Here is a 13,420-nt window from a genome sequence, read left to right as displayed (position 1 = left end):
GCATCCACAATTTCTAGAGCCACCTCCTTTAGTACCCTGGGATGCAGACCATCTGGACCTGGGGATTTGTCAGTCTTCAGCCCCATTAGTCTACCCATCACCATTTCTTTCCTAATGTCAATCCACTTCAGTTCCTCTGGCACCCTCTGCCTTTTGTCCATCCTTACCTCTGGGAGATTTCTTACGTCTTCCCCCGTGAAGATAGATCCAAAGTATTTATTAAATTTGATTGCACCCCAGAAACTCATCACCGGGACCCTGGTTCCCCTGCACCCTAGAAACTCACTGGGAACCTGATTCCCATTGCACACTAGAAACTCACCGGGACCCTGGTTCTGATTGCACCCCAGAACCTCATTACCGGGACCCTGGTTCCCATTGCACCCTGGAAACCCACTGGGACCCTGGTTCCCCTGCACCCTAGAAACTCACTGGAAACCTGATTCCCATTGCACACTAGAAACCCACCGGGAGCCTGGTTCCCATTGTACTGCAGAAACTCACCGGGAGACTGGTTCCCATTGCGCCCTAGAAATTCACTGGAACCCTGGTTCCCATTGAGCCCTAGAAACTCATTGGGACCCTAGTTGCCATTGCACTCCAGAAGCTCACTGGGACCCTGGTTCCCATTGCACCCTAAAAACTCACTGAAACCCTGGTTCTTTTTGCACCCTTGAAACTCACTGGGACAAGTTTCCCACTGCACCCTTGAAACTCAACGGGACAAGGTTCCCATTGCACCCTTGAAATGCACCAGGACCCTGGTTCCATTGCACCCTTGAAACCCTACAGGTTAATGGGAAATTTACTGTAATACCATGTGGAGATCCTCCCCAGGTTACCGCTGAATTCCCTTCCTATGAACTGTTCATTGCCTGAACAGAGTTCCCAAGCGGCAGAAGTTGTTTGCAGCTATGCAGCAGCCGGCAGACCCATCCTGCAGGGAGCCCGAACGTATGTTGGGGCTGTGTGTAAATTGGGCATTTATAACCTGGGGCAAACCCTTAACATGTAAACTGACTAATTGAAAGTGTGTAATGTATAACATCCAATCATCCAGAAAATCTATTACATTAGCACCAGTGTTTTACAATAGAAATTGCAGAGAGTTGCGAACACAGCCCAGTCTGTCATGAAACCAGCCTTCTCTCCATTGACTCTGTCTACAATTCTGGCTGCCTTGGGAAAGCAGCCAACATATTTAGAGACCTCTCACACCCCAGTCATGCCCTCATCTCTCCCCTCCAACAAAGCAGAAGATACAAAAACTTGAAAACACATACCACCAGGCTGAGGGACAGCTTCTATCCCACTGTTATATGACTATTGAACGGACCTCTTGTACGATAAAGATAAACTCTTCATCTCAATCTACCTCGTCATGGCCCTTACATGTTATTTGTCTACCTGTATTGCACATTCTCTGTAGTTGTATCAGTATATTATGCATCCTGTCATTTTTCCTTTGTACTAACTCAATGTACTTATGTTTGGAATGTCACCTGTATCTGGGTACAGGTGACAATAATAAACCAATTGCCAATTACCAATATATCTTCTTGTTTATTTTCTTCTCAGCCTTGCTTCATTACGCTGAACTCAATCATTAAAATCATTAACATGTATTATGAAACAAAACTGAGGTCCCACTATTGAACCTTGTAGCACCCACTAACAGCCAGATGACCTGAAAATGACTTGTTCATTCCTACCTGTTCCCCATTCATTAAGTAATCCTATACTTATTTCAGAATCCCAAATCCAAATTACTGAAATAGTTCTAATTTCCTTGCCCCAACCCTTTCATCGTTTGGAATACTACATGAGAATTTGATGCTTAACCTTCTTCTTTCTATTGAAAAAGACCATGTTTCTCTTTCATCTTAACATTTATCATACTTGGTATCATTTGAGTAAATCACTGCCGATCATCACCTTGGCATTCTTCTGAAATCAGTGGTCCCTCAACTGGCCATGCTAATCCATATGTAGTCCACAAAGGATTTGAGTAGGTTTAGCATTTTCTCAATGCTTTTTCCATCAACTTACATGTTTATATATCTGGAGATCTCATACACTTCTTTGCAACTTTATAAATCTGCCTTGCTGATTCTGGGCTTATCTGAATCCACAAATAGCTGTGCACATGTGTAGCCTGCAGTGGGCAGCAGAGACCTGCTGTTTCACCTACTGAAAGGCGATAATTTTGCACATAAAACTTTTTTGTGTGACAGTATCATGAGTTCCTTCAGGGTACCAGTGAGTAGTTGAACTGTACAAGCTTTAAATATACAGAGAAACAAAGGACTGCAGATACTGGAATCTAGATGAAAAACACAATGATGCTGGAGGAACTCAGCAGGCCAGACAGTATCCATGGAGAAAAGCAGGCGGTCAACGTTTCGGGTCAGGACCCTTCTTCAGGACCGAAGACAGGAAACGGGGAAGCCCAATATATAGGAGGTAAAAGCAGAGCAGTGATAGGTGGACAAAAAGGGGGAGGTGAGGTGGGCACAGGGTGGTGATAGGTAGATGCAGGTAAGAGATAGTGATAGGCAGGTGCGGGGGAGGAGGGGAGAGCAGATCCACCGGGGGATGGGTCAAAGGTAAGAAGAGAGAGGGAAAAAAAGGCTAGGAGAAGGAAGAAGAGAAGAAGCATGGTGGTGGGGGTGTTTGTGGGGATTTCCAGTGCCAGAATTCTAAGCACAAACTGGATGAACAGCACCTCATTTTCCGTCTTGGAACCCTGCAGTCTAACAGCATGAATGTTGAATTCTCCCACTTTAGGTAATCCCCACCCCCCTTCCCCATAAAACTATCACTGCTCTGCTTTTCCCTCCTATATATTGGGCTTCCTCTTTTCCAATCTTCAGTCCTAAAGAAGGGTCCTGACCCGAAACGTTGACTGCCTGCTTTTCTCCACAGATGCTGCCTGGCCTGCTGATTTCCTCCAGCATCATCGTGTTTTAAATAGACAGAGTCTGATTCTCAGTTTACACTGTGTGAATCATTCTTAGCTGGTGCCATAACTCAGGTTGCAGGTACCCATAAATTCAAGTTCAAGTTTATTGTCATGGGCATACAGACCCAGGGTATAAATGCCATGAAAATTTGCTTTTTGCAGCAGCAGCATAGTACAAGCATGACAAACACAAATTACATAAACTTAAATTAACATAAATTATACATACCTTACGCAACAAAATAAACAAAAATAGACACAACAACATTAGTGCAAGTTGAGGGAAATATAGTCGGAGGTAAAATTAGAGTTTTTCAGGTCGGTTCAAGAACCTGACAACTGTGGATCCCTGAATAGAGTGTGGAAGGATAGTGGTGAGAATTATCCATAGCAATGTAAATAATGGTTAAGAGAAGAGAGAAAGAAGAACAATTGTATTACAATTATCAAGGCTCAAATAAGTAATAAATGAAAGATGCTTAAATTGTCAGTGGGGTGGGATTTTTGTAAGCTGCACCATTACTTAAAGAAATCTGCAATACTAGGCAATCAAACATGTTTCTATTGCTGTTCAGCGGAAAGAAGGTGAATGAGTTATCAAGTACAGTTTCAATAGCTATGTGGTAATGCATTGGTGGCCACTGCAGACGATCCCAATTATGGTAACCTTGACATCATTGTCAGCATCATTCCTGTGTAACAGGTTCTCTGAAGATCTCTCTGTTGCAGGTGGCATGCCTAGGCAGTGTAGCTTACAAACATACTAATAGTAGTTGGTGCAGGCCTGTCAATCCCTTGAGACTGCTTGTCATTCAGTAAGAGCATAGTCACTCTGATTGTAACCTCAACTCTGCATTCTGGTCTACCCCTCTTAACCTTTCACCCCTCTGCTCATCAAGAAAATATCTAACGCTGCCTTTAAAATATGCAAAAACTTCTTTCACTGCCATTTGAAGAAGAGACTTCCAAAGGCTCACAAAACCTTAAACCAAAAAAAATTTCATCTCTGACTTCAATGGGTGTGTCCTTAATTTTAAACCTTGACCCCAAATTCTGGATTCTCCCACAAGAGGAAACATCTTCTCCACATACACCCTGTCAAAACATCTCAGGATCTTAAATATTTCAATCAAGTTCCCATCAAATTCCAGTGGATACAAGTTGAACCTTTCCTCATAAGACAATCTGCCCATTCCATAACTGAAACTAAACTTCCAACATTTGTATTCCCCTACCAGTAAACAATAACATTCTGTTAGTATTATTAGTTGCTTGCTGTTCTTGCAAACTAGCTTTTTGTGAATCAGGCAGTAGGACCCAGATCCCTCTGCAGCTCAGAACTCCGCAAGTTCTCATTGTTTAAATAACATGCTTCTTTTTAAATTTTACCTGCCAAAGATTCACATTTTCCCACATTATACTCCATTTGCCACATCGTTGTCCACTCAGAATCTACTTATATTACATTATATCTTCCTTACATCCCCTTCACAACTTGTATTCCTATCTTTGTATCATCAGCAAATTTAGCAACCATACCTTCAATGCCTTTATCCAAATCATTAATACAGATTGTAAAAAGTTGAGATTCCAACACCGATCCCTGTAACGCAGCACTCATTACATCTTGACAACCAGAAGAAGACCCATTTATGCCTACTCTCTGTTTCTTGTCAGCACCCCTATACATTCTCCCCCACCAGCAGCTGTTTCTCATTTATCAGCAGATAAGAGTGTTGGGATCATGGCTGCTGGTGTGATAAGGGATACAGATATTCAAGTTGAAAGAAAGGACGGCATCCACAACATCAGTGCATTTCAAAGTGAAGTGATTTGAGGTGCTGAAGGAAACTCGGCATTCAATTGTCTCTTTGGAAACTCCTACAAAGAGCAACGACCAGCAATTTTAATATTGTTGCCTTGACAATTAAATATTAACCAGGGCACCAAGGCTATCTCCCCTGAATCTATCGAAATAGGGCCATGAGACCTGAGAGAGTATATAGGACTTCCTTATATTCCTACTCCCTGCTCTTCACTAAGACATGTGCAAATGTTTTCCCTTCTGGTATAATCAAAGGGGAGCAACCCCAGCTTCACCAGACTCCTCATATACGTAACTGAAGTCTTTCATTACTGATAACATTCAAGTAAAATCTCACCTGGAGCCACTGCAATCTTCATTTTGTGTGATGCTTGAATGCAATGGGCCAGATTTCCCTGGAACCAATTTGCTGCCCAGAATCACCTCCCATAGTTCTGAAAGCCTGCACTTGGCCAGATGTGGAGGTCCATTCTTGCTGACCCTCTATTCTCTTGAGTGGGATGACAAGGTCTGAGCAATGACTAAGGGACCAGTGGAGTAGTGCTGAGGTCTTGCCTTGGAAATATCTTTGACAGCCTTTGAAAGAAGTTTAAAAGCTGTTTAATCTGATAATAATTTTTAAAAATAGGACTCACCAAATGTTCTATAAATTAATGGTAATTAAAAATACATAAAGGTGCAGAAATAACTAAAAATGTCAATGAAATAATTAATGTGAAAATAACTTCCTTTCCCCTCTGCCTCCTAATGTGTAGGACTTGAATCTCCACAGAAATGAGAGGGGGTTCATCCCTGTGTCAGATAATACTGGATCTGAGAGGTGATACCCCAGTAAGGAGCTGGGGAATCCCAGAAATACTGAACTCAACCACTGGACTTTATGTGGAGTTCATCTGCTGTGCACCTTGGAGTATAGTGGTAAGGATCTTTTATAATCCCAGACTCACAGAATGTCTACATAAATTCTGGACATATGCTGATTCAATGCCTGAATGTTAATGATGTGTTTTGGAACTACTGGTCACAGCGAGCAAAATCTGGTATGACTTTCCATTTGAGATTTAACCACATTTTATAAAATTTCAACATAACTACTTCATACTCTATGTTTATAAAGTCAATACAACATGCTTTGTTAACTGAAAATCAAAAAAAAAACGTCTGATGCTGGAAATCTAAAACAGAACCAGAAATTGCTGGAAATACTTAGCAGATCAGGCGATATCTGTGGAAAAACAAGTATAGTTGGCGTTTCAAGTTGGGGGAGGGTCTACAACCTGAAAAAATGACCTTGTTTCTCTTCACACAGATGCAGCCTGATCTGCTAAGTATTTCCAGTATTTTCCGTTTGTTTTTGTTAGCTCTCTGTTCAAATTATACTGTCATATTTAAAGTTTGAGTACATACACTCCTGGTTTTATTTCCCACAAAAGCACAATATATTGTGTGATTGAGTTGCTTTGCAAGCACTATCTGCTGATAGATAATGTTCATTTTTTGGATGACACAGTACATTGTGGTTCACAGGATGCACTCTTTCTAATAATCTGGGCACTACACTTGAATCTCAAAAGAAAATCTACTAGACATTGTTCTTTATTTTGAGAGTACCTGCCCTCAGTGAAGAATGTTCTGTTAGTAGCTCTGTCTACACTGAGTAATAATAGTTCAAAATAGAGTCCCAGATCAGCTGCCAGTTGTGGCGGGGCTTACATGCTATATTGGGCTACAAAACTAAGTCGGGCAGCATAGTTAACAACAGCGCATCCCTTCCTGATGAGTTTAACGCATTCTATGCATGTTTTGAACAGAAAGGGAGTGGCTTGTCACCACCCACCCTGATAGCCTCCAATGCAATAGAACCCGTGGTCACCGTCAAGGACATAAGATCAGTCTTCCGCAGAGTGAACCCGAGGAAAGCATCTGACCCGGATGGTGTCGCTGGCTGTGTGCTCAGATCTTGTGCTGATCAGCTGGCAGGGGTATTTGCAGACATATTTAACATCTCCCTGCTTCAATCTGAGGTTTCCACCTGTTTTAAGAAGACCACTATCATCCCGGTACCTAAGAAAATCAAGGTAACATGCATTAATGACTACCGACCAGTGGCTCTGACATCCACCATCATGAAGTGCTTCGAGAGGCTTGTCATGGCATGCATTAACTCCAGCCTCCCAGACAACCTCAACCCACTGCAATTCGCCTACCGCAGACGCCAATGGATGCCATTTCCCTGGCCCAACACTCATCTCTGGAACATCTGGACATTAAAGACACCTATGTTAGACTATTGTTTATTGACTACAGCTCTGCCTTCAATACTATAATTCCAAGCAAACTCATCACCAAACTCCGAGACCTGGGACTCAACACCTGCCTCTGCAACTGGATCCTTGACTTTCTGACCAACAGACCGCAATCAGTGAGGATAGGCAGCAACACCTCCAGCACAATTATTCTTAACACTGGTGCCCCACAAGGCTGCGTCCACAGCCCTCTACTCTACTCCCTATATATTCATGACTGTGTGGCCAGATTCTGCTCTAACTGCATCTACAAGTTTGCAGATGATACCACTGTAGTGGGCCGTATCTCAAATAATGATGAGTCGGAGTACAGGAAGGAGATAGAGAGCTTAGTGGAATGGTGTCATGACAACAATCTTTTCCTCAGTGTCAACAGAACAAAAGAGCTGGTCATTGACTTCAGGAAAGGGGGCGGTGAACATGCACCTGTTTAATGGTGCTGAGGTCAAGAAGGTTGAGAGCTTCAAGTTCCTAGGAGTGAACACCACCAATAGCCTCTCTTGGTCCAACCACGTAGACGCCACAGCCAAAAAAGCTCAGCAGTGCCTTTACTTCCTCAGGAGGCTAAAGAAATTTGGCATGTCCCCCTTTACACTCACCAACTTTTATCGATGCACCATAGAAAACATCCTATCTGAATGCATCATGGCTTGGTATGGCAACCGCTCTGCCCAGGACCTCAAGAAACTGCAGAGAGTTGTAGACGCAGCCCAGCGCATCATGGAAACCAGCTTCCCTTCCATAGACTCTGTTTCTACCTCTCGCTGCCTTGGTGAAGCAGCCAGCATAATCAAAGACCCCAGCCACCTGGGTAATTCTGTCTTCTCTCCGCTCCCATCAGGCAGAAGATACAGGAGCCTGAGGGCACATACCACCAGGCTCAAGGACAGCTTCTATCCCACTGTGATAAGACTATTGAACGGTTCCCTTAATCAATGTTATGGACTCTTGACCTCACAATCTACCTTGTTTGACCTTGCACCTTATTGTCTACCTGCAATGCACTTCCCTGTAACTGTGACACTTTAATCTGTATTCTGTTATTGTTTTTTACCCTGTACTACCTCAATGCACTGTGTTATGAATTATTCTGTACGAACGGTAGTCAAGACAAGTTTTTCACTGTACCTCCGTACCAGTGACAATAATTAATCAAGTTCAATACCAATACCAATACCAATACCAATAATAATACCAGCAACCGCATCAAAGGATCCTACAGATACATCATTGCCAATGAGGATGGAATTTTACTGCTTGTGACAGTAATAGGAAATGGGTATCCAGTGTGATAAAACTGGAAATTAGGTTATCTGAATAGAGAAATGGCTTATAAGTATGGCAAAAAATGGACATGTAAGATTATGGAAAACCCAGGAAGAATCAGCTATTTACCCTGTATATGGCCATGTGCAATTGTTCTTTAAGGCAAACAATATTGTTGAGGGTCAGGAAAATTTACAGACCAGAGGAACACAATGATATGTGAGGAGAGGAAGATGACGTTGTGGTAGGGCTGGACACATTTGAGCCTACTAGCACTGTGAACCGCAAACAAGGTAGTGTAAAAACCTTGAAGTGGCTCTTCAATCCAATGTTGTCAAAGCATTATTGAGGAAAATTCTAGGGAAGTGAGTTATTTTGATGGACTTGATGTTCAGGGGTTATGCAGGATTGCCACTAACATGGAAGTGGTGCATGATCGTATGAGGAAGCTTTGCTTCAAGTATGACTCTGAGATGCGGACAGGATAAAAAGCTTATAGAAACAGTAACGGTGGTGTGGTCTTCTCTGTTGTCACATCATATGGAGATAAAGCTAGAGATATAGTTGATGATCCTCATGGATGAAACATATTCTGACCCTAACCACTGTGTGCAATTAGGTGACGTGAACTCTTGCCCTCTGATCACCATTGCAGGTAAAGGTATTTGGTGCAGCAATTAAAAAGAAAGTTGAGAGCTTGTCTTGCCAATTAATTGCCAACATCCCACCTCATAACTCCACATTGGATCTCATGTTTCACACCTGGCAATAACTTCATTGCTTGTTGGTTATGCTAAACAATGATTTGAACAGAAGTAAATTCTGAAAGTGGCGTAGAACGTGCAGCCTCTTTATAAGTAAGATTTGTACATTATAAAAATAATTTCAGGTGGTTCACTAATGTGCAAGTACTTAAAGAAGGTACCAGTGACTACAAGAAGAGTCATGAAAGAGAGATGAGGTGAGGGAGTGAAGGTTTGCCAATCAGCTACGCAGCAGAGAGAGATCCTGGGAGAGAGGGTTTCAAAACTTAAGTTTACTTTGTTTATATTATTAATCTAAAGCAAATGAGGTAACTGTGAAATGTATCTCAACCCCAAGAAAAGTGCTTTCCTACATCTGAATTCTCAAAAAGTGGGTAGTGACTTGTACACCGGTGAGACTTGTATACCAGTTTTTATGGTGCTTTCCATCCAGGCCCAAAGCTCTGGAATTTGCCCCATAAAACATGTCAGTTCTCTCCTCCTTTGAGATGTTGCTCTGATGAAAAGTCATTGTTTTAAAATATTAATGCTTTGCTTTCTCAATAGATGCCGTTCAACCCACTGAGTGACTCAAATTTTCTGTTTTTAATTCTTTCCCCAAGATTGAATTTGTTGCCTTATAACACTTGAACCAATATTTCTTCCCTGGTGCCATGTAGCACTAATTTTGTGTGTCTCCATAAATTTAAGATGCAAACACCTAACAGGCCAACTGTTGTTAAGAAGTTCAAAGCTTTACAATGATGTTCTGTTAGTTATTTGAATGTGCTGATGTAGTAAGATTTGGAACAAGGACTAGCATTGGTCAGAGAGCCAGACATTTCTGAGTGATTTTGACAGTCTCAGAGAATTATTAAAAGAAACCAAAAAATTATTTGATGAAAGCATTTTAAAAGGAAATGGAGAAGGCAGATAAATTGGATTAGCATATTAAAAAAAAAGACTTGTCTTTATAAAGTGTTTTCTGTCCTGTTCAGAACTTCCTAAAGCACATCATAATAATTAAGTCTAGTCAAGATTGTAATGCTGGAAACATGGCACACAATTTGGACACAACAAGTCTACTTCATGGGACATGATAATGACCAGATATTCTGTTTAAAATATGTTGATTGGGGATAAATATTGCCCAGAACATCAGCAATAAATTTCCTACTCTCCTTTGAAATGGCATTCTGGGATTGATCTCATCTCACTGAGAGAACAGGTAGAGTAGCTCTTGATGAAGCAGCTTTCTTCCATGATTTAAATTCTATAACGATCCCATGCATTTAATAAGCACTTTAACATCCAAAGAATATAAATTATTTGAATGTGATATTCCTTAAACACTCATTTTTTTTCAAAGATCTGCTTAGAATACCTTCACAAGGTTTGAGATCGTGGATGCTCATCTTCATTAATGCAACCTAGAAGCGCCTCCTTTGTTGCGCACTTATAGAGTTGCAGGCACACAGATATGCTCCAACATATATGTTTTAAGGCTATGAAATGTTAAACTAATTGCTCATATTAATACATGCTAGATCAGCAGCAATTTTCATTATGATGGGTTGTACCAATAATTTCATTTGTTTTGTAAGATGTTTCATTTTAGCTGACACAACAATAGCCATCGTCTCACCTGAAGGCCCTGTGTCTATTGTCATTAATTAATATTTCACAAATGGCTTATGGTCAGATAAAATATTTCCTGATCCCACATTAAATTTTGAGGAGTTTTTTTTAAGTCTGCAAGTACAATTGATTTAATGTGTCACCAGAAAAAGAAGTGCAGTGTTTATTGTTCTTTGTTGCTTGATCTTCTTTTCTAGCCTGATGTGTTAGAACTTGTTCATCTGAAGCAAGTTTAAAGTTCCATTTGAATAGACAGCAAGTATTCCAGTAACAATGTAGACCGCTTTGAAACTGTGTTATGTATTTGTGCTGAAGGTCAGTTTCTGAAGTTAAACAGAAAAAAACAACATTACTGGGATTAGTATAGATAGGTACAATGGTCAGCATGGATGTGGTTGGCTGAATGGCCTGTTTCTGGTCTTGTGTGTCTCTTCAAAGATGTATGACATATTCCTAGTATAATTATGCCACTGATGATTATTACCAAAGAATTCAGTGATAGGATGGATCACAAATAATCTGACCAGAGTTTTGAGCTCATCCTTGCCAAGAACTATATTTCAAAAGAAATGGGAAGTCCAGAGGTGAAGATCACGCCCAGGTTGATTGATGAATTTACTTCAATTGCATAAGGGGGCCAGAAATGAAGTTCCTAGATTTTATATTTTCCCCAATTTGGTCTGCATTTATGTGCTCTGGATTTTGCAGTCACTTGTGAGATGCTCATGCCACTATGTTTAAGATTTAACTAATTTGCATCTCCCAGTGAGAACTTGCTGGTCAAAGGGATACACAGATCTAGTGTAGTTCTACAGCAGGGCCTTCTACACATAAAATCCTATCAGGTGTGTCAGTACAAACCCTGCTCATGAACTGCTGAGAAAAATCTGGCAACTGACTAGCCACAGCCCCAAGCTTAGCTAATTTTCAAAGCTGTCAAAACACTTACAGAACACTCAAAACCATTCCAAGACTCTCAAAAATTGATTGCTATTAAAAGTTACTACAAAACAAATCAACAACAAAAAAAACACTTAAAATTGTTAAAAATTCAAATAAATTCAAACAATTAAAAGGACATATACCCATGTTTCACACAGCTAATCTCGTCCATTGAAATCAGATGCAGATTATTTGAGTAAATTCAACAATGTAAATGAGGAGTGCAGCACTGAAGAGCATTTGGAGAATCACTGACATAATATCTGCCAAGGATTTCTGTGTTGTGGGCCTCTGTGGACATCAAGGGCACTCCCCAACTTTTGCCTCTGGCATCCATCAACCAAATCTAGATTAATTGAATTAATTGTCTTCTCCACAAAAAGAAAATCTTCAAACTTTACTACCTCAAGCCAAATTCTCCTTTTTTTTCATATAGCACTTGAAAGAAATTTATTAATGGAGGACTATTACTATCAAAATGTGGCCAGAATGACTCTATTTGGGAGAGGAGGGGCAAGATGAAAACAATAGGAATTAAGGGAGCAAGAATGACTATTCCTTTCATTTCTTGGATCACGGTCTCTTTTTTTACTAATCTGCAAAACTTCCTTCCCACTTTGGTTTGTGAACATTTTCTAAATACTGATACTCACAGAATTGAGTCCAGTTGTATAACAGCCTAGCCACCGGAGGAGTCTGCCTGCCCAGTGTCTCTGAGTCAGTACCAACTCCAATTGCTCTGATCTAATCTGATCCAATTTACCCACAACTTCCTTTTATTCTTTAAAGATATTTACTGTATGACCTTTGCAACAACAATAGCCTTTTCAATAGTTAGTTTTGGTGAAACATTCACTATTCTAATTATATTCATTCTCTTAGGAGTTCCTCAGGATTAAGGATGAATTGCTTCCACTCCAATCATGTGGATTCTGAAGCTGCTAAGAACTTGAAATGGGTTCTGCAGACCCCACCACAGGTGGGCCAGGGGTGTTTCACACGGTTGATCGTTGGGTGATTTGGGATGTTATGTTCTCTTTCCTCTGTTTGTGGGTGCATTCCCATTATAGACTGCAGGTGCTTGAAGCCCTCCCACATGCACCTTCTCCATTTTGAGGGGCCACAGATCCTAAGAGTCGGTGAGGAATTTTGTATTTTTTTCAATGAGGCTTTGAGAACATCCTTGAATCATATTGTTGTCCCCTTGGAAATCTGGTACCATCGTGGTGTTTGCAGAAGTGACTTTTTTTCAGGAGTCTACAGTTGGCCAGACAAATTATGTGGCTCATCCACCACAGCTGGCTCCCTACATCATGCCTGAAGTAAACTTCTTTCACATCTCACTCCATGATTTCATTTAATGTCACCTTGGGTCAGATTTTGCTGGGAAAAGTAATGACACTTTAACAGAATACACTGTTGTTAATGTGGAAATTGTTTTTTAAACACAGGAAATTAACAGAGTTGTGAATTGCTGGAATTTGCTTCTGAATTTACACCATTTGTGGCATTTTGCTCCTAACCTCTCCATTTTTTTTTAAAATGCCGAATTGATACATTATTTGCCAAGTAAGCTCACTGCAAATTGTTAGAGCTGGAACTTAACAGTGTGCCGTTATGACAATGAGATAATTGTTGGAGTACTCTGAAGCAATCTCTCTGGCACAGAAATGGAACAATTTAAATCGTTGCATCTCATTGAATGAATTGTAAGAGGTCTTTAAAATATTAAATGTTA

This window comes from Pristis pectinata, chromosome 4 (genome assembly GCF_009764475.1).
Source record: "Pristis pectinata isolate sPriPec2 chromosome 4, sPriPec2.1.pri, whole genome shotgun sequence".
Classification (NCBI taxonomy): domain Eukaryota; kingdom Metazoa; phylum Chordata; class Chondrichthyes; order Rhinopristiformes; family Pristidae; genus Pristis; species Pristis pectinata.
Note: the sequence above shows the minus strand (reverse complement) of the source record.